The sequence below is a fragment of the Lissotriton helveticus genome, chromosome 3_2, assembly GCF_964261635.1.
Source record: "Lissotriton helveticus chromosome 3_2, aLisHel1.1, whole genome shotgun sequence".
In the NCBI taxonomy this organism is placed as follows: domain Eukaryota; kingdom Metazoa; phylum Chordata; class Amphibia; order Caudata; family Salamandridae; genus Lissotriton; species Lissotriton helveticus.
In genome coordinates, this window is record NC_136062.1 from 308,553,143 (window position 1) to 308,573,249 (window position 20,107).

The window sequence follows — 20,107 nt, forward strand, 5'->3', positions numbered from 1 at the left end:
GAGATGGTGCAGGCAGGGGGGAGATGGTGCAGGCAGGGGGGATTTTGGTGCAGGCTGAGAGGGAGATGGTGCAGGCAGGGGGGAGATGGTGCAGGCAGGGGGAAGATGGTGCAGGCAGGGGGGAGATGGTGCAGGCGGAGGGGAGATGGTGCAGGCAGGGGGGAGATGGTGCAGGCAGAGGGGAGATGGTGCAGACAGAGGGAGAGATGGTGCAGGCGGATGGGAAATGGTGCAGGTGGAGGGGAAATGGTCCAGGCAGAGGTAGAGATGGTGCAGGCAGAGGGAGAGACGGTGCAGGCGGAGGGGAGATGGTGCAGGCGGAGGGGAGATGGTGTGGACAGAGGGAGAGATGGTGCAGACAGAGGGAGAGATGGTGCGGGCATAGGGGAAATAGTGCAGGCAGAGGGGAAATAGTGCAGGCAGAGGGGAAATGGTGCAGGCAGAGGGGAAATGGTGCAGGCAGAGGGAGCGATGGTGCAGGCAGAGGGAGAGATGGTGCAGGCGGAGGGGAAATGGTGCAGGCGGAGGGGAAATGGTGCAGGCGGAGGGGAGATGGTGCGGACAGAGGGAGAGATGGTGCAGGCAGAGGGGAAATGGTGCAGGCAGAGGGGAAATGGTGCAGGCAGAAGTAGAGATGGTGCAAGCAGAGGGAGAGCTGGTGCAGGCAGAGGGAGAGCTGGTGCAGGCAGAGGGGAGATGGTGCAGGCAGAGGGAGAGATGGTGCAGGCAGAGGGAGAGATGGTGCCGGCAGAGGGAGAGCTGGTGCAGGCGGAGGGAGAGCTGGTGCAGGCAGAGGGGAGATGGTGCAGGCAGAGGGAGAGATGGTGCAGGCAGAGGGAGAGATGGTGCCGGCAGAGGGAGAGATGGTGCGGGCAGAGGGAGAGATGGTGCGGACAGAGGGAGAGATGGTGCAGCAGAGGGTGAGATGGTCAATGTGGTAAGTCGTGAGGGGGTGACACCATGAGTTACCCGCACCGGGTGACACCAACCCTAGTGACGCCACTGTTGGAATTGGAATGTTGTTTAATCGCCTTCGCTTTCAATGCGGCAAAGATAAAATTCAAGTTAAAATTCTACTAAAGAAACTCAGTGCCACTGACTGAACGTTAAGTTAAGAAAGGTAATTTATTGTTTAATACCCTTTGAAAGAATCACCAAAGCAGAATTCAGGAAACACAAATGGCTGGGCACTACCTAAACCAAACAAATTAACTGAGACTGCGTGATTGGTTGCTGATACGCTGTTTTCGTTTTTTTATTATACTTAAATCTTATGCAAAAACAACTTAACTGGCACTGCGTGATTGGTTGTTGGAAAAAAACAGCTTTCATTTCCTACAGGAGTCAGATGCAATAATGTGCAAAACCCTGACAAAACGACTCTCTGTGATTGGTTGTAATCAGCTAAAGCCAAGCTAAATAACTAAAAAGACATAATTTTAAAACTCCTTTGTGGCACCAAGGGACAGTCTGCCCCCTTCTTTTGTCTACTCATATTAATAAACTTATAAGAAATTCCCAATATTATCAAGAGGTACAAGAGCAGAGCTCACAAGGGTCTCTTTGACCTCTGACCTCTAACCTCATTTATGCTTTCTTTTTTCATAGCTTCAAAGTCCGCCCTGATGTAGTCTGTGAAATGCTAAAAAGAAACATTGGTCAACATCAAATTTGACTTAAATGATCCCGATCAAACTAACTGAAGAGGTGAGAACACAAAGCATTGCTTACTAAAAATAACTGCTTATTTTTTCAAAGTCAATGGCGAATATTTCACCTCATAGAACAGTTCCTGGAGATTATAGTTCAACCTATACTGTCAAACACGGAATTATACATTGATTTAATATGAATACAGCAGTCAAATGGTAATCTTCTTTAAGCCAGGATGAAGATTCACACTTCCGTTCTTTTTCAAGATGCAAAATAAACACATTCTTAAGGAATGTCACAGTGAAGACTGAAGAAAGCAAGACCTGTATCTCATGTTGCCGATGCAGTCTCATTGGGTTTCCCAAAAAAAGTATGCGGCAGAAACATCTGTTCAAACATGCGGCGGGTACAGGTATTTGACTAGAGATTGCACGTGGAAAATAGAATTTCCTATTGCTTTATTACTAAGGAACGCAACTTTTAAGCATGCACCGCACTTTTATTTCTTTTAAAGGAGGAACATAATATCTGAATTAAACATGTAAACGAGGCGTTTAAAGGGCGTTATATGGTTCTATTTAATAGTACACTTTTAACATGCTACTCAGAAAGAAAGTTTTACTAATTAACTGCCCAACAGGTCTTTCGCAATGAACAGTTAACTAAGTGACTGTGATTTTTTACCACATACACTAATTTTGGCATTTTCACACACACCGTGCTTTCCATATTTCAGAGAATTTTAGTCAAACTTCTGATGTCGAGTCGGCGATGCAGCGCGTGTAAGGTAAATTGTTTTATTTATTTAATTACTTAACTTACTCCTGTCCGTGGTATGTCGGACTCCACTAACCCCCACCCTGCCTCTCCCCTGCATCACCACACCACTCCGCAGCACTCCCACAGCGAGCCGCCACTGGATCACACTATACTTCATTGTATGCATTCCCGTTTTTATCGTGGAAAATATTTTTTCGCTCGTCTTTATGTTTTTTCTTATTAATTCAACAACACCATTTTGAACTTAAAAATATGAATACCATTCAATTGGGAAGGGCAGGAAAGTCACTTTTTCTCTTAATCACCTCAGATTTTTCTGGACCATATTTTTGCTGTGACAATGATAATTTGTGCCACGATAAGTATGTTCTGACCATAAAATGGCACTGTGAAATTGGTTTCACCTGATTGGTGTGTTTAACTTTCCCATAGAAGGGAACATAAAATGCACCAATGGTATAGAAATAAAATTTCCTTGGTTTGCTACAGTATCTACATATATAAGAAAAATATATAGCTACCAGAAGTACTGATATGCTCTGGCTAGGCTGCAGCTTAAAAGCAGTGCAGTGACACATGGAAAAGAAAAGTGCCTATGGCATGTTAAAAAAAACTATAGTATATAAGTTACAAGTCACCCCTAAAATATGCCTTGTAATTTAAAATAGCTGGATGCTTAATATGGGTGCTTAACAATGTGGTTCTCCAAACACTGAGACCAGTGTGCTCCCACAGTCAATAAATACCTAAAGTGTATTTTCACTGTATAAGTTAGACCATTTTTTCTATAACCAGTCCAGGGTGTGATTAACATCGTATTTCACATCTCCCCTAAGGAAAACAAAAACAAAAGTATATTCCACTTAGTTTCAACTGTGTAATTTAATGGTGGAAATAAAATACTGATTACATTATTGTAAAAGTAACTTTATAAAAGTTGCGTAGCACTAGTTTTCCATACAACTCACTCCTGAAGTTTAAGAGTTTGTTAACAATTAGGCTCGTGACAGGAGGTAACCGTTTTAGAGGGAGGTCGTAACGGTAAACGGACATAATATCGAATTGAAAATATCGATACGACATAATATCGAGTTTTTAATATCGAATGTTTCAAAATATCGATGTTTAGTATATCAAATGTCAAAATATCGATTTTCTATGTTTATAAAAATATCGAAAGTTAAAATATCGAGTACAAAATATCGTGATGATAAAATATAGTTATTTTGTAAAGGTAAGTAATATCGAAAATGAAGATATAGAATGTTAAAAATATCTAATTTTTTAAATATCGAAATGTTATAACGAATAATAAGCAATGTAAAAATAGTATAAATAATAATCGTTGAACATTTATTAAAAAATTATTTGTTATATAAATTTTAGGAGCAGGATGTTGGGTTATTAGGGGATAAGGGTGGGGAATGTTTTAATACATTATAAATTGATAATATGATAATAAAAAGTAATTTGTGTTGAGAGTAAATAAATATGAATACACATTTTAACATTTTTGATTATACATTTTAAATATTTTAAACTTAATAAATTCAAATTTTATATTAACATTTATTGATAGTGAATTTATTTTGTATAATTATTTGTAAATTGTGATGTAATATATGTTAAAATTGTTATATAATAAATATTGTAATGTACATTTTAGGAGTGGGATGTTGAGTTATTAGGGGATAAGGGTGGGGAGTGTTTTAAAAACTTAGAAATTGATAAAATCCTAATAAAAAATAATTTTTTTGAGAATAAATGAAAATATATTAAAAAAATGTTATAGGTTAAATAGTTGAAAATGTAGAGATTATACAAAATATGTATTGTGCGGGAATACATATTATTGAAAATTGAGAAATTGAGAAATTTACACCATCTACATGTTAAATATTTTAAATTAAGAAGTGTACATTTTAAAAATTAAAATTAAATATTTTGAGAGTAAATTATTAAATTAGAAATAAGTGTAAATTGTTATGTAAAAGTTTGGAAAATATCTTAAATTAAATAAAAGAAATTAATTTTATTTTTTTGCTATACTGACTGGAGTTGGAATAGTTTATATCTATTTACTATCCAGCAACTTCCCAGATTTAATACTGACTGGAGTTGGAATAGTAAATTATATCAATTTACTATCCTGCACCTTCCTATATTGAATATTGACTGGAGTTGGAATAGTAAATTTTATTTATTTACTATCCAGAACCTTCCTTATTTATTACTGATTGGAGTGGGAGTAGTAAAGTATATTTATTTACCATCCAGCACCTTCCAGGATGTAATACTGACTGGAGTGGGAATAGTAATTTATATTTATTTGCTATCCAGCACCTTCCCAGATTTAATACTGACTGGAGTTGGAATAGTAAATTATATGTTATTACTTTCCAGCACCTTCCCTTATTTAATACTGGTTGGAGTGGGAATAGTAAATTATATTTATTTACTTTCCAGCACATTCATTTATTTAATACTGGTTGGAGTTGGAATAGTAAATTATATGTTATTACTTTCCAGCACCTTCCCTTATTTAATACTGGTTGGAGTGGGAATAGTAAATTATATTTATTTACTTTCCAGCACATTCACTTATTTAATACTGGTTGGAGTTGGAATAGTAAATTATATGTATTTACTATCCAGCACCTTCCCAGATTTAATATTGACTGAAGTATTTTAGATGTATGTTCGGTTTGTTTATTTTAGAGTAGATTCGGTGTTTGAGGCCTGGTGTACTGTTTTTAAAAGTTATGAAAACTATTTTGAAGTTGTATCTATGTATTTTTGTGTGGGTGGGTATGTTTTTCTTTTTTCTTACAGATTTTCGTTTGACGACGTCGCATTTTGGAGAAGGTTACCGTTTTTTATAGAGGTGTGTATTAGTTTTGTAGACTAATCTTTATTTAGCACCCTCTTACATTTTTGCGTTTTCATGGAGCGTTTTTTATCTTTTCTACATTTTCGGGTTTTTTATGTGATTTTCCAATTGGATTTATCGAAAGAGGATTTGTTTTTGGAGTTCTTTGCATTTTTTCATTTTTGGGGGGTTTATTTTACATTATTTTGGAGAAATCGACAACTGGATGGATCTAGAAGTTGTGTTCAGTTAGCCTTGGAGCAACACAAACTGTAAGTAATTTTTAGAATGGTATGTGGGAGCGAAATTTAATTTTTTTCTATTTTAATATGTGTTATATTTTGTAAAAATTTATTATTTTGTCAATATATAGTTTGCATTTTATCAATTATATATATTTGACAAATTATTAATGTTTTATAAAATATGAAAAGATTGTATATATGCATTTGTTGTGTTTTAGAAGAAAATGTTTTAATTAGTGTTTAATTTAGAATTAAAGGATGGTTTTTGTGATTAGGGATAAGCATTCTAAGCCTCTAGTTGTAGGAAAGAGTGTGACTTGGCTTTGTAAAAGGTCATACATTTTATTTGTTTGTTTAGTTAGTTTTGGTCCAATTAGTGTAATGGATTGTGGCATTTATACTAGTTCTTGGTAACTTTGCTCCTTTTGATAGATTCTAGTAATTTGTGGAGTGTAAGTGTACCTCTACCTGTTGTTGCTTGGAAGGCGTTATGCCATCCTTCAACTGCGTTGTTCGTTTTGGCTTGCTTGTTTAGGGTACTAAGGTACACGTTCCACCACGGAATGTGGAACTTTGGTCATCTTCTGTGACCTGATCAATGTAGTCTCCCTACCCATGTGTCCTCGAAGTAATCATGTAGTGGACTTAACTTCTCCTCATTTCTCTTGTAGTATGGAATCTCTATTAGTAAGTTATAGTGTTCTACTACGTCAGTCACATGCACATAGGCTATACGTTTTTTTTAAATCAATGATGGGGGAGGATAGGAATACGTGATCCAATCAGTTTCCTATAATGATAATACTTCTGATCAAAGAGAAAGGATCACTTGTCCTGCATAACATAGGGTATGCGGGAGTGGTTCTTACTAGTCCCAATAAAAAACCCTCATACACGTGTTGGAAAGTTACGATGTTTTAGCGGTATATCTTGGTTCTCCGCTATCCCTCACACGTGTTCGCATAATCATGGGGTTTAGTGGTTTATGCGGCCTCCAGAAATTACGTGGTTTAGGTCGACATGTTTCAGCCCTCCAGTCCCGGGACCAGATTCGGCAGAGTCAGCACAAGCAGCCTGATGGAGCCACAGAGTGTATCTCCCTGACCCAGCTGGATCCCGTTGAGGTTTATTACAACCATGAGACAAGGTACTCCCTGACCCTGTCAAAGAACAACGCAATGATATGTTCTATTAAATTATTCCATTACTTATAGAGACGTGAGAGGTCTCTATTCACCTGAGCACTGTGGTCCTGATGAAAGCCCCACCGACCTTTTGGCGACTGGAGGGCTGAAACATGTCGACCTAAACCACGTAATTTCTGTGAAAGAGTCATAATCGCTCCCATTCACCCACTTTGAATTTTAAAATGGGCCTCTAAAGATCAGAACCATTAAAATAATTGTCTGGTATAGAGAGCTATTTTTATTGTTAATTTCACCATTTCACTCCACTATCACGATTTCTGATCACTACTGTTTTTAACAAGGGTAATGCCTCCTGGTTGGAGGCCGCATAAACCACTAAACCCCATGATTATGCGAACACGTGTGAGGGATAGCGGAGAACCAAGATATACCGCTAAAACATCGTAACTTTCCAACACGTGTATGAGGGTTTTTTATTGGGACTAGTAAGAACCACTCCCGCATACCCTATGTTATGCAGGACAAGTGATTCTTTCTCTTTGATCAGAAGTATAAGTTTTTTTATTCAGTATGCTAAGGTGCTGTCTGTTACGAATTCCACACTAAGGGGTCATTACGATGGGGGGCGGACTTTGTCTGTCCGCCATTAGATCGGCCATAAGGGTGGGGGTCCCGTGGGGGCCATTAGGATGCACAGTGGTGGGCGCATCCTGCATACCTGACATTGTGGCGGGCAGTGCACTCAGCACCCCCCGCCACAATGCCACAAAGGCATGTCATGCACTTCCATGCACAACATGACAGGCACCGCGAGGTGCCTGCCATGTTGTGCATGGTACTGCAGGGGGGCACCATAGGTACCCCCCATATGCACCCCCAGCCCCCAGAATTCTTGGGGTCCCGCAACTGGCCCCCACTAGCAATTTCTGCATGCCTTTCCATGGCAAAGGCATGGATATGCCCCCATGATAATATGGCTGGCGGTGTCTAACAGACACCGCCACCATATTAAACTCTTTTCCACCTGGTCGACTTGTTGACTGGGTGGAAAAGCGGTAAACGGTCTTTCCGTCTGCTGAGGTCCCCCCGCCATAGTTAAATGGCAGGGGGGAAATGGGTGGCGGGCGGGAGCGGATCTCGGGCGGATCGCCACCGCCATTCAGGCAGTGGCAATCCGCCCAAGATCCTAATGGGCCCCTAAGTGTTGACTTTTAGAGATATCTCCACAGGCGCTGATTAAAATGATAGTAGCACCCTTGAATAGCTGTATGAGGTTATGTTTTTAAAATTGCGTTAATTATGGCTATTTCAAAATCCATGATTATTGTTTGTGGAAAATAATTTGGATTTTCTGTTTTTATTTTGTTGAGAATTTCTAGATAGGTACTTTGAGTTTTATTTGGGACTAAGCAATGGATGAAGGGAATATTAGTATTTTGGTATATAGCATATACTGTGTATAGTTGACACAATGGCTTTGGACATTCATCCAGGTATCATCCAGGTGTTGCATTGTTGGGGTTTTGTTAAGTTATTTGCAGTGGCAAACATTATAATAAGTTTTTCACTGTTGTTATTGTCAAAGAAAACAAATGGCTCTTTGTTATGGGTAATGCTTAGTTCTGGTGAGTTATTTACTTCTTGGAATGTTTTAGGGATAGGCATGGTAGTTGTTGTTTTCCTTTTCTGTCTAGTTCTCATTTTTTTTAATGCATCAATGGATAGTAATTGTCCAGATGCATGTTGGGGTTTTTTCAGTAGTTCTTTTTTTAATATTTCACAAGTGGGTTTGTCTGTGCTACTGCTTGCTTCTTTGTTATTTTCTAAAGCTCCTCTAATATCAATTTCAGTAATATGTGGGGGGTGGTTGTGCTCCGTAGTTTCTTGGGTTATGGATCTTCCGTAGCATTTGTTAGCTAAATACTTGCTACATTTCCAGAAGACTTTTAAATTGTTCTGCTTTTCCTGCGTATATACATAACCCATGTAATGTAGGAGCACTTTTCCCTTTTGGGATTCTATGAATTCTGCACCTTCAGTCATGGTGGTGTATTTAATGCTAAAGAAAATGCATTTATAATTAAGTTATTATAATGCAATATACTATTTTGTTATAATGATAACATGTATGAAAATATAAATGTTTGGCAATATACTTACAATGTTGAATTAGATGTTGAAAAGAATTTTCTTTTGATGTTTGGTAGCTGTTATTTTCTGAGTGTAGAAGATATATCTGTTGATATAATAAGAAAAATTTTTAAGATATTTTGCAACATTTGTTGTAGGTGATAGGGGAATTGAGAAAGGGTTTGTTTTAATTAGCTAAATGATCGTTTTTGTTTAAAGTAGGTATTTTATATACTTACTTTTTGATTAACTTTATTTTCTTAGTTGTTGTAGATAATTATTCCTGTAGCTGGAAGAATCTGTAGTGGAGATATAAATAAATGAAAGTATATTTTAGTTTATTATAATTGAGATGTATGTTTTAGAGAATGTTAGCAGTAAAGATTATTTACTTACTTATTGTAGTTTAAGGTTTTTTTTAAAAAGTGAATGTTGTTATCAGTAAGCAATCTGGTAGCGTTTCCTCTTCTCTTTTCTTGTAGTGTTGAAGTGGAAATGAGCAAACATTTTATAGTTTATCTGATTGGTTCTTTTTGTTACTGCCAGAATTCTATTTGTTGTTGTGTTCAGTTTGAATTGTTTTGTTTTCTTTCCATATATGGAAGATGCTAATTAAGTAGTTGTAATTTTTCAAAGTATATTTTGATGTTGAAATGTGTTTTATAATGAGTTAAATGTTATCTATTTTGTGATTTTGCTATGTAAAGTATTTATTTATTTAGGTTTTAAGTGATATTAGTAAATATTATTTATTTTGGTGTTAATGTGTTTAATAAGTATAAATTTATATTTATTAATTGTATTGTGTAAGTTTATGTTGTGAAAATGTATGTTTTATATGAATATATATTTGATAAAGTGTTTTAGAATTAATCAATTTTAGTAATGAATCGATATTGTTGGCTGTCTATATTTTGATATCCGATATAATGGTTCTTTGTTCATTATTTGTATGTTATTTGATAATTTTAATTTCGATATTTTGTTTTTCGATAATGTTAGAAACTATATTTTTAGTAGTCGATATAGTGAGTTCGATATTTTAGTTTATTTTTAATTAAGTATTGCTGGTCGATATTGTCGTTTTCTATATTTTGTCTTCGATATTTTCTCGATATTTTGTCTCTCGATATTAAGTCACTGATCCGGTAGTAACAGCCCGCAGTACAAAAGACAACCTTCTCTCTTACTTTTTTGCCTTGTGGATGCCAACTGGCCTGATATGATTTGTCCCGTTGATTCACATGGTGCTACTAGACCTTATGGCTCCTACAGCAGTAGGAGGGAGAACCCGCTATTTACCCTCAAAGAGGGGAGGAGTCAACATAGACATACCAGATTTATTGAGACCTAATAAAGCTTCAACATTTGACCATGGCTCATTCAATGACTTTGAGCCATAAAGTGACTGAATCCCAAGGTAAAAACATACACTTGGGTGACGCATTATACTCCATCACGGTTAGCCTTAAATTAAGCATAGGTCACAGTCAACAGCAAACTGATATTTTTCATGCATGCTTTGCTTTATCCAGGTATGTTTTGCCTTTGAATTTAAAAAAAATGAAATTCCAGTTCCCTAGATCTATTTTGATTGTCTTGGTGTTTTATTGCTCATTGTTTCTCAATTTTTACAAACTTATTTAGGAACTTTATTTTGTTGGTTCCTTAACTTTAAAAGTGTAGGTACTGCTTTAACCTATGCATTTATCTCAGGAACAGCTTGCGGATTGTCCCACAACAACCAAAGGTTGACAAGAAATTCTTTAGAACTATGTTATGATCTAATAATGGTGTTAGATTAGCTCCCACATTAATAACACATACCCCATCCCACCACTTTTAGACACATAGCATATACAATTTGCATAATACCAACATATGTTATAATATGATACTTTTGTTCTGTTTAACAAATTTGTGGCACTAAATAACCTTTTGAATAAAAAAATAAAAATAAGTATGTGTAGCATTTTCAGATTTAGAAGTGTTCACAATTACTCAAGATTTAATTCCAAATCTCAGCCAACCAGGTTATTTGAGTATAATTTTCCCAGTCTAACTTTATCCTACATTTGGTTTGTGCTTGAGTAATTAGCAGCAGAATATATAGATTAGATGCCTTGGAAGGAATTAGACTGTGATTCAAATGCACAAAGTAGCCTACTGGGATAACTGGGCATTTGAGAAACTCCTGTATAGATAACAAACACGTTAACCTGTAATGATCTTGCAGTTTAGAGAAAGGGAGCAAAATGTTCCTTTCAGTGTCTGTGGTTCTACTTCTTTCTCTGAGTTTCTTGGTATTTTACCTTTCTTATTTTCTTCACCTTAAACTTTCTTTTTAATTATTTAGCTACTGCAGCCACTTGGGGTCGAAAGGATAGTTCTGTGTGAAATTTAACCCCCAAAGTCTTGGTGGGCTGCAGTTTACTACCGCTGTGACGTGGCATATAAAGTGGTTGCCACATCTGTGACTCCCCGTTTACTAAATATCAGTCACCTCTAAGATAGGCCCTAGCTAGCCCTATGGGCAGGGTGCGCTGTCGGTAAAAGGTAGGGCATGTGCCTTAACTGTGTGGCATGTTCTGGTAGTGACAAACAGCCATTTTGGTTTCTCAATACTGTGAGTCTGACCTTTCATAGGAATGTATTGGTGATTTCCTGATATGTGTTTCAGTGGTAATTCATGACATGAAAGGAGTAGCATAATCAAGTTTGGAGTATTTGGGATAGTGGTAATAAATACTATGTAATGGTGTGCACAGATTTATTATCACTATTTTAGAAATGCCACTTTTAGAAGTGGCCATTTCTGTGTGCTATGTGTCTTTGTGCCTGCCTGTTGTGTATTGCATCTATGGCTCTGGATGACAGGCGCTGGGGAGGTGCAGTGGCTCCAGAGGGGCTGGGTGAGTCAGTGCTAGGCTGAATAGACCGATCTGCATTTGAAGTAGTGGGAGGAGTAGCATCTGACCCTGAATAGGACTGTGCCTGCCTTCCACAATGCTGGCTCTGCCCCCCTGTGGTGTGTCTGGGGCCAGAGCCTACACTAGCAATGAGAGTGCTGGTGCACATGAAAAAATATATGGAAGTAGCCCGCAGAACTGGTTTGGACCATGCACAGAGCCCTGTGCCATGTGGAGAACAAAAACATTGGTGATATAAATATTGGGGCTGTGAACCCATGTCTGCACTGTTGTGCTAACTTGGGTACTACTGGTCCCAGGAGGAACCACAATCTGGGGCTCCCTACTCATGGGAGTGAAGCTGCTGCCCTGCTAAAGAGCTCCTGTGTGCTGGCCTGCCTGGGCTGATCGACCTGGAAGGAGACTCTGACTCCAGCATGTAGTGAAGCACTTTGGATGCTCCCCTTGTGAAGTTCCCTGGGGAGGAGTGCAGGCGGAGTGCTTGACCTTTTTTTTTATTCTCTAATTCAAGCATGTTTTGAACGTGCTGGAAAACGGATCTGCCCAAAGGTGTGGGCACTTGCGCAACACAGTATGTGGAGGGCGCTTATGCTACTGTACCCCTGGGCCTTGGGGATAGGCTCCAGCCGTGCCGTGAAGAGTGCCATTCTAAGGGAGGAAGCAGGTGGAAGCCAGGCTGAGCTTGGATGTGGGAGGAGTTGTTGCTGTACACAACGAACCAACAGGAGCTCACCAGAAGAGGCCATCAGAAGCCAGGCAAAGTCTGTGCATGTTTGTGGGTGGAGCCGGCGACCTGATCGAGGCTTCAGCTCCCTGTGCAACCAGCAACTGCGTGAAAGACGGCCACCGCAGCTGCCAGTGAAGGAGCGCTGTTGGTGGGGAGTCCCAACGGGGACCGAGAACAGGAGAAGGATGCCTCCACTGCATATCAGGTACTCGGTGCAGGTATTGCTAGGGATTGCAGGAGCCTCCCCGCTGCCCCAGGCCACCTACTGCAGAATGTGGAGATCTTGGTGACCGTGCCATAATACTTAGTGGCACCAGGGGCATGGGGCTCTCTTTCTGGTTTGCTGCGTGGTGATGAAGAACGCAGGTCGGCGGACCCACAGCAATAGCTTGTGCAAGCACCAAGGGTCAGTGTGCTCGCTCCACCATGCAGGTGGGAACCCCGTTTTTGCCTTGCTAGGGCCTCTAGTGCACCTCCTGCAATTAGACCAGGGATACTGACTCTAGTGGCAACACATGCCGTAATGTTGGGCATTCTGACATCATTTAAGTAGTTACTGTAGTGCCCTGAGGCGAATGCTGGCCTAATGTGTTCGCATGTTGCTAGATGATTTCCTCATCACAGGCTGGTGGATTTAAAACGTGTGCACTTTGCAAATATTTTACTGTGGTGCATGGTTCCTGATGGTAAGGTAGAATGTGGAATGCACAGCATTATTATTTAGCTCTTTAGCCTCCCTCATTATTTCTCCTTTGAATTTGATTTGGAACACCTCCCTGCGAACTGGGGTTTTCCTGGAAAAAGGCCATGTTTATATCTGTTCTAAAAAAAACGGATGCTGATTTTCTGTTTTTTAAAAATTACTGCCCTATTTCCCTTCTACCTAAACCAGCCAAAGTCCTGGAAAAATCAGTTCTGGAGCAATCATCGAGCTATCTCGAGTCGTGCCATCTCTTATATGACTCACAGTCTGGGTTTAGATCCAGATATAGCACAGAGACTGTGCTGCTGGAGGTTTCTGAAACCATCCGTGAATGCGTGGACGCAGGTGATGCAGCGATGCTTGTGCTCCTCAACCTGTCCGCGGCATTCGATATGGTCTCTCATGCTATTTTGCTTGAGAGACTTTACAGCCTCGGGATTCAGGGTACCCCTTTGTCCTGATCAGATCCTTCCTAAATGGCTTCACTCAACAGGTCTCCCTTCAACCATTTGTTTCCGAGGAGAAACCACTGAACTGTGGAGTACCTCAGGGCTCCTCGCTGAGCCCGTTATAACTGCTGTGGCACCCACGCTTGATTAATTCCCCGCCTGTGCGGGAGAATTAATCAGTGCACAGGGTTGTGACAAGCCCATCCCGTCATGAGCACAGCTCTACTGTGACTAATGACGAGCTGGGCTCATCAAAAGCACCGTGGAGCCGCAGCCACCGTCCCCCCACGCCGTGGGGGAATTACCCCTGCGGCGAAGGTGTTCATGTATATCTCTCGCCTCTGGCCTCAGTGGTAGAATTCTGTTGTGTCAGAGTGATTTCCTATACCTACGACACACAATTGGTGTTTTCATTTAAGGATCACTCTGAAGCAGCCTTCTCTAATTTCAGACATTGTTTGTGTAACTACTCCACTTGGATGGCATTAACGCTCAAGCTCAACTTTGATAAAACCGAGGTGCTGTTTTTTAATTTAAAAACCCTCCTCTGCCTCTTTATGGTGGCCATCAGAGTTAAACTCCCCCTCCGGAACCTGTGGACTCAGCCAGGAATTTTGGGTTCTGGTTCAACAACGAGTTATCCTGTAAATCTCAAATCAACTAGGTGTCCTCAGCGTGTTTTGGCAAATTGCATATGATTCGAAAAATTCTCCCTTTTCTCCCTCGAGAATCTCGCCGGACCATCGTTCATGCCCTGATCACCTCACATCTGGACTATGGTAATAGTCTGTAAGTTGGGGCTCCTGCTTACCTCATCAGATGCTTGCAGATTGTTTAGTACGCTGCGGCCAGGCTGATCTTTTACATCCCATATCGCCACTCGATCTCTACCCACCTGAAGAAGCTCCATTGGCTTCCAGGGATTAGACGCATTCAGTTTAAGTCACTGGTTTTGGCTTTCAGAGCCATGCAGGGTTAGGGCCCAGCATTCCTTAGAGCTCGACGTAAGCATGCTCAGCCTAACCGCTCACTTAGATCTAACTGTCTCTGCCTCTTGGTAACTCCCTGTTTTCACCGCTCCACAATGAGTGGCAGAGCTTTCGCAGTGATTAAGGCCAAAACCTGGAACTGCCTGCCAATATCCTTGTGAATGGCTGAATCTAAGTCTATATTCCGATTTGAAGACCTGGCTGTTATCCAACTCTTAGCTCTCTATTGGTACCCGCATCTGCCGCCTGCCTTAGCACCGGGACACCCCCGTTGGGGGTAGCTGTGAGCTTTATAAGTTTAAAAAATAAATAAATAATAAATAAATGCAGAGTACCCATGTGGGCATTGATAATGATATGGTACACTGCTGCTGACGATCTTTAGGATGCTATCCTATGTATTGCTATGATTTGCATGCATCATGCTGGGTGCTAAGTGCACCCATACCAGTAGTTACTGGTTGTTTTCACTAACTGTGAATGGTGATGTTATGACAGTGGCCCAATTGGCCCTGTAGAGTATATAATCCCTATAAAGTCATACCAAGTGCCAGGTGGCATAGGGTATGTGTGTGATTACGCTCTAATGTGTTTTATGAGTAATACAAAGGCTATTTTTGATATAACCTTCTGTGGAGTTTCTTTTGTGGTGTGCCTAGTGTGTCGCTGTTCTGTGTGTGTGTTGCACTAATGCTTTTCACATTGCCTCTGGGATAAGACTGATTGCTCATGCCAAGCTACCAAAGGGGTTATCTTTACCTTGTAACTCCCTTGCCCTTACTAGGGTGATGGTTATCACCTGGCTTGGCGCATGCCCTAGCCAACCAGAAATCCCATTTCTAACAGCTTCCCTAAGAGTATAAACTTCATGTCAAGTTACATAACTGCAATGTGAAAAGAGTGTGGATTGAATTACAAATTCACCACACCCTACTATCCTCAATGTAATGAACTTGTTGAATGGTTCAACAAGACCCTGAAGGGTATGATCATGGATCTCCCAGAAAAGCTCAGGTGAAAATGGCATGCCCAACTATCCTGCCTATTCGTTGCCTACAGAGAGGTACCTCAGAAGGAGGTTGTCTACAGCCCTTTTGAACTTCTGTTTGGACAACTAGTTAGGGGTCACTTGATTCTGGTGAAGGAGGGATAGGAGTTACTTCTCAAACCTCACAAACAGGACATAGTGGACTAAGTACTTGGCCTGCGTTATCGCATGGCTGAGTATGTGAAAAAGGCCAGCAAAAACCTGGAGGCCAGCCAAGAACTGCAAAAAGCTTGGCATGACCAACAGGCTTCTCTGACTGTTTACCAGCCAGGTCAGAAAGTGTGGGTGTTGGAGCCTGTGGCCCCAGCAGCTCTCCAAGACAAATGGAGTGGACCGAAACTATATTGAGCAAAAGGGTAAGGTCACCTACTTGGTGAATGAATGAAGGATTTGGAAAGCGCATGGCTGCCCTTAGGCTTCCCGGCGCTGTGCAAAGAGATACTGAAGGTGGGCAGGTTAAACATTACAGATATTGCGTGAACAGCCATGTTTTATTTTATGGGTGGAATTGTGGCTCCCCCTCTATTTGCCTCAGTTCCAGTGGTAGGGAGTTCCATAATTTGGGGGCCAAGTGGGAGAAGGATCTTCCTCCCCATTTTACCCTACAGATCTTGGTTTGAACTAGCCTCTCTTCTGTGCTAGAGCGCATCTGTCTCTTTGGGATGTAGGGCGAGATCAGATTTCTTATTTTTTTTGGGCCTTGTTTATGTTGTGTTCGTTGGGTAATGACCAAGGTTTTGAACTTTATTCTGGCCTCTACCGGGAGCCAGTAAAGTTTCCTCAGATGCGTTTTCGCTGATTCCTGTACTAAGATTTTACACAGTAATTTCATGTCTGCATTTTGGGCTATCTGCAGCTTCTGGATTACATATTTGGCTGCCCCTAGGAAGAGTGAATTTCTGTAATCCAGTCGTGAGGTGACCAGCGAGTGAATCACTGTCTTCCTTAGTTGAGTGGGTATTCTGTCAAGAATTTTCCGTAGACTTCTAAGAAGCCCAAAGCAAATTGCTGTGACTTTATTGGCTCGTGAAGTCATGGAGAGGTTTGTTTCTAGCCAGAACCCCAGATTTTTCACTGTATCTGCCGGGATGGGTGGTTTATTCAAACATGCAGGGCAGTTTATTATTGGTCTAGGTATTCCCTTGTTTCCGATAAATAGCAGCTCCGTTTTTTCACCATTTACCTTTAAGCAGCTTGCTGTCATCCATCCCTTCACTTTAATCAGACATGAAGACAGTCTCTCACCATCCCTGCAGTTTTTTGGATCCAGGGAGATGATCAGCTGCGTATCGTCAGCATATGAGGTCGTTGAGATATCGAATTCCAGTCCAATTTTGGCGAGTGGCTCCACATACACATTAAAAAGTGTTGGACTCAGGGATGAGCCCTGAGGAACTCCACACTTAAGTATCATAGTTTTGGAGCAGGTATTATTTTCCTGTACTTGGGGAATGAGCGTCCGTCCAGAAATGAGGTTAGCCACTTAAGTGCCATGCCTTTTATTCCCTTATCTAAAAGCCTTCTACACAATATACGGTGATTCACCATATCGAAGGCTGCACTCAAATCTAGTAAGAGCAATGCCGCAGGTTTTCCTATATCTAGTGACTGTTTTAACTCCTCCACCACAACCAACAGGGCAGATTCAGTGCTATGTTGTGTCCTGAATCCCATCTGTGAGTGGTGGAGACAGTGGTTGGTCTCCAGGATTTCTGTCAAGCTCTTATTGCCATGTTTTTCCAGTAACTTGCCAGCTTTAGGCAATAAGGAGATAGGGCAGTAATTTTCTGGTAGTAATTGGTCCGCATTGGCTTTTTTAGTGTTGGTTTTATCACAGCATGTTTCCACACCGTTGGAACTATGCCAGTGTCTAGAGATTGATTCATAATCTTTATTAGGGTGGGTACCACAATCGGTGCTACTGTTTTGAGGATATGGGGGGGGTGCTGGATCTAAGGGTGAGCCCGACTTCACTATGTCTAGTAGGGATTTTAGGTCCTTTTGTTCAATGTTTGGAAAGTTAGTGATGACCTGTTGTAAGGATACCCCTACATGTTCTTCCTCCTTCTCGGTTGGGTGGTCTTTGTCTGTTCTAAAGCCACTGTAAATATCGTCACCTTCAAGAGGAAGTATGAAGCTAGGGTGTTACACCTGTCCTCTGATGATTTGGATGGGCTACTGTTAGTAGATGGATTGGTCAAGGTTTTAATTTTTGAAAACAATTCTCTTGAGTAGTTCTGTGACCCCCTAATTTTCTCCTCAAAAAATTTGGCTTGGATCATTTTGATGTTATCATACTTCCTAATGGCCACTTTTTACTTTGTTTTGAGTTTGGCATCATAACACTTTCTCCACTCTCTTTCGATCTTTTTACACTCTTTTTTTGTTCCAATAGTTGGGAGTTAAACCATCCTTCTGCTCTGCATCTATGTTTGTGTATGGTCTTAGGTGCTACTATATCTAGTAAGTGTGTGATCCAAGATTCCCATTGTGAGTAGGCTTCTTCAACTGACCTTGATATTTCTAATTGTGAATTTGCTGTCTCTGTCAAAATATCTCCCCAATTGTATGGGTTAATCTTATCCCAGCGTCTTTTCAATACCTTGTTCTTCCGTGTAATGTTTCTATATTTGTTTCCTTGTCTTTTGTACCTTAAAATGTTACAAAATAGTGGTCTGACCAAGAAACTGGAACAGGGGAGGCGATGTTAGATCGGGGACATTGGAGATTACCACATCCAAGATGTGGTCTTTAATATGTGTAGCTGTTGATCCAATTGTAGACTCTCTAGATCGGATAATAATCTCTTTGTGCTTGGATTGCTTTTATCCTCTATGTGAAGATTGAGGTCTCCAAATATTATATGGTTTTTTTTAAATCAAACTAGCCATTGCATTAGATACCTCTTCTAAAAACAACCTAAGGGGGCCTGGTGTTCGATAGATTAGTAGGCCTGAGAGCGTAAATGTTGGGGACAAATGTATTGCAAATTGGAGACATTCACAGTCCTCCAAGGTAAATTGTTTCGTGATACACTTGTATTCCACCTTCACAATGATGGCTAATCCTCTGCTATTAATTAGTCCACAGTCCCCCTTCTGGCTTGTTTGTAATCTCCTTGGTGTCTTATCTAATTTTCCTATAGTGTGCGGGGTAATCCATCTCTGTTTACAGCATTTGCAGTAACTGTCTATAGGCTTGCCTGTTTTAAAGTCCCATTTTATGTCACAATTTTTCTCTTTGTGTGAATTGTATCTATGCAGATCTTCTGTGGAGTATCTTAATTTTCAGGGGTCCTGGCCCCTTGGCTCGGATGGGCGCGGATGGGCCGCCATTGTCCTTTTATCCTCTTTTGCCCAGGAGTATCAGCCGACTGGACCGCTAACCCCTTACTCCCAATATGGCGTCCGCACGCAAGTTTTTGCCTGAGTATCCCTCCTCTCAAACAGGAGCACCCGTGGTGGACCAGGGAGCAAAGGGCAGGTAGGAATTACAAGATAGTTGTACAGTGGAAGTAAAAACAGTATTTAAAAACGTAGGGCTAATTGTCTAAAATGCGCGCTTATGCAAATTTGGCTGTATGGCAATTTTAACTAAAACAACTCGTGCAAGATGCATGCTAATAGCTCTGCAAATTGGCAGTATCAAATATCAGCAAGGTTCCCCTGCGCGCACCTCAATTCTGGTAGCTGGTGGACCTAGTCACCTCAAGAAGTCCCCATAGGGTAGTTCATGTGAACAGGCTAAAACCTTTTGTTGACGGGGCTGAAATTGGCTTGCTCATAGTAACTGATAAGGGACAGGAGGAAGTGAGTGACCTTCTCCCTAATCTCCTCTCTTAGAAGCCTGATGATGGATCAGTAGATCGAGTGGCCTTGGTAGGCAGCCTCACTGACTAACAACAGATTGATTGTAGGAAAAGCCCTCAATCAGTTCAGGCATATGTTTTTTTTTACACCCAGTCAAAACACCTGGTGTTCCCCATGAAGTGGACACAGGCGATAGTCTAACGGTTAAGAATAAAATTTACAGGCAGCCTGACCATGTCAGAGATGGTATCAGGACAGCGATCCAAAAGATGTTGGAGTTGGGAGTATTTGAACCCTCAGATAGCCCTTGGGATAGCCCAGTAGCCCTAGTACCAAAACCTCACACCAAGGGTAGAAAAGAAGAAATTAGGTTTTGTGTAAACTAAAGAGGTCTCAGTGCAGTCATTAGGACTGATGCTCTTCCAATTTCCAGGGCAGATGAACTTACATATACTTTGGCCTCAGCCAAGTTTCTGAGTACATTTGATCTGACTGCTGGCTACTGGCAAAACAAACTAGCTGAGGATGCACAGCCAAAGACAGCATTTTCAACCCCTAGTGGGCACTATCAATTTATTGTAATGCCCTTTGGTTTGAAGAATGCACCTGCCACATTCCAGAGGTTGG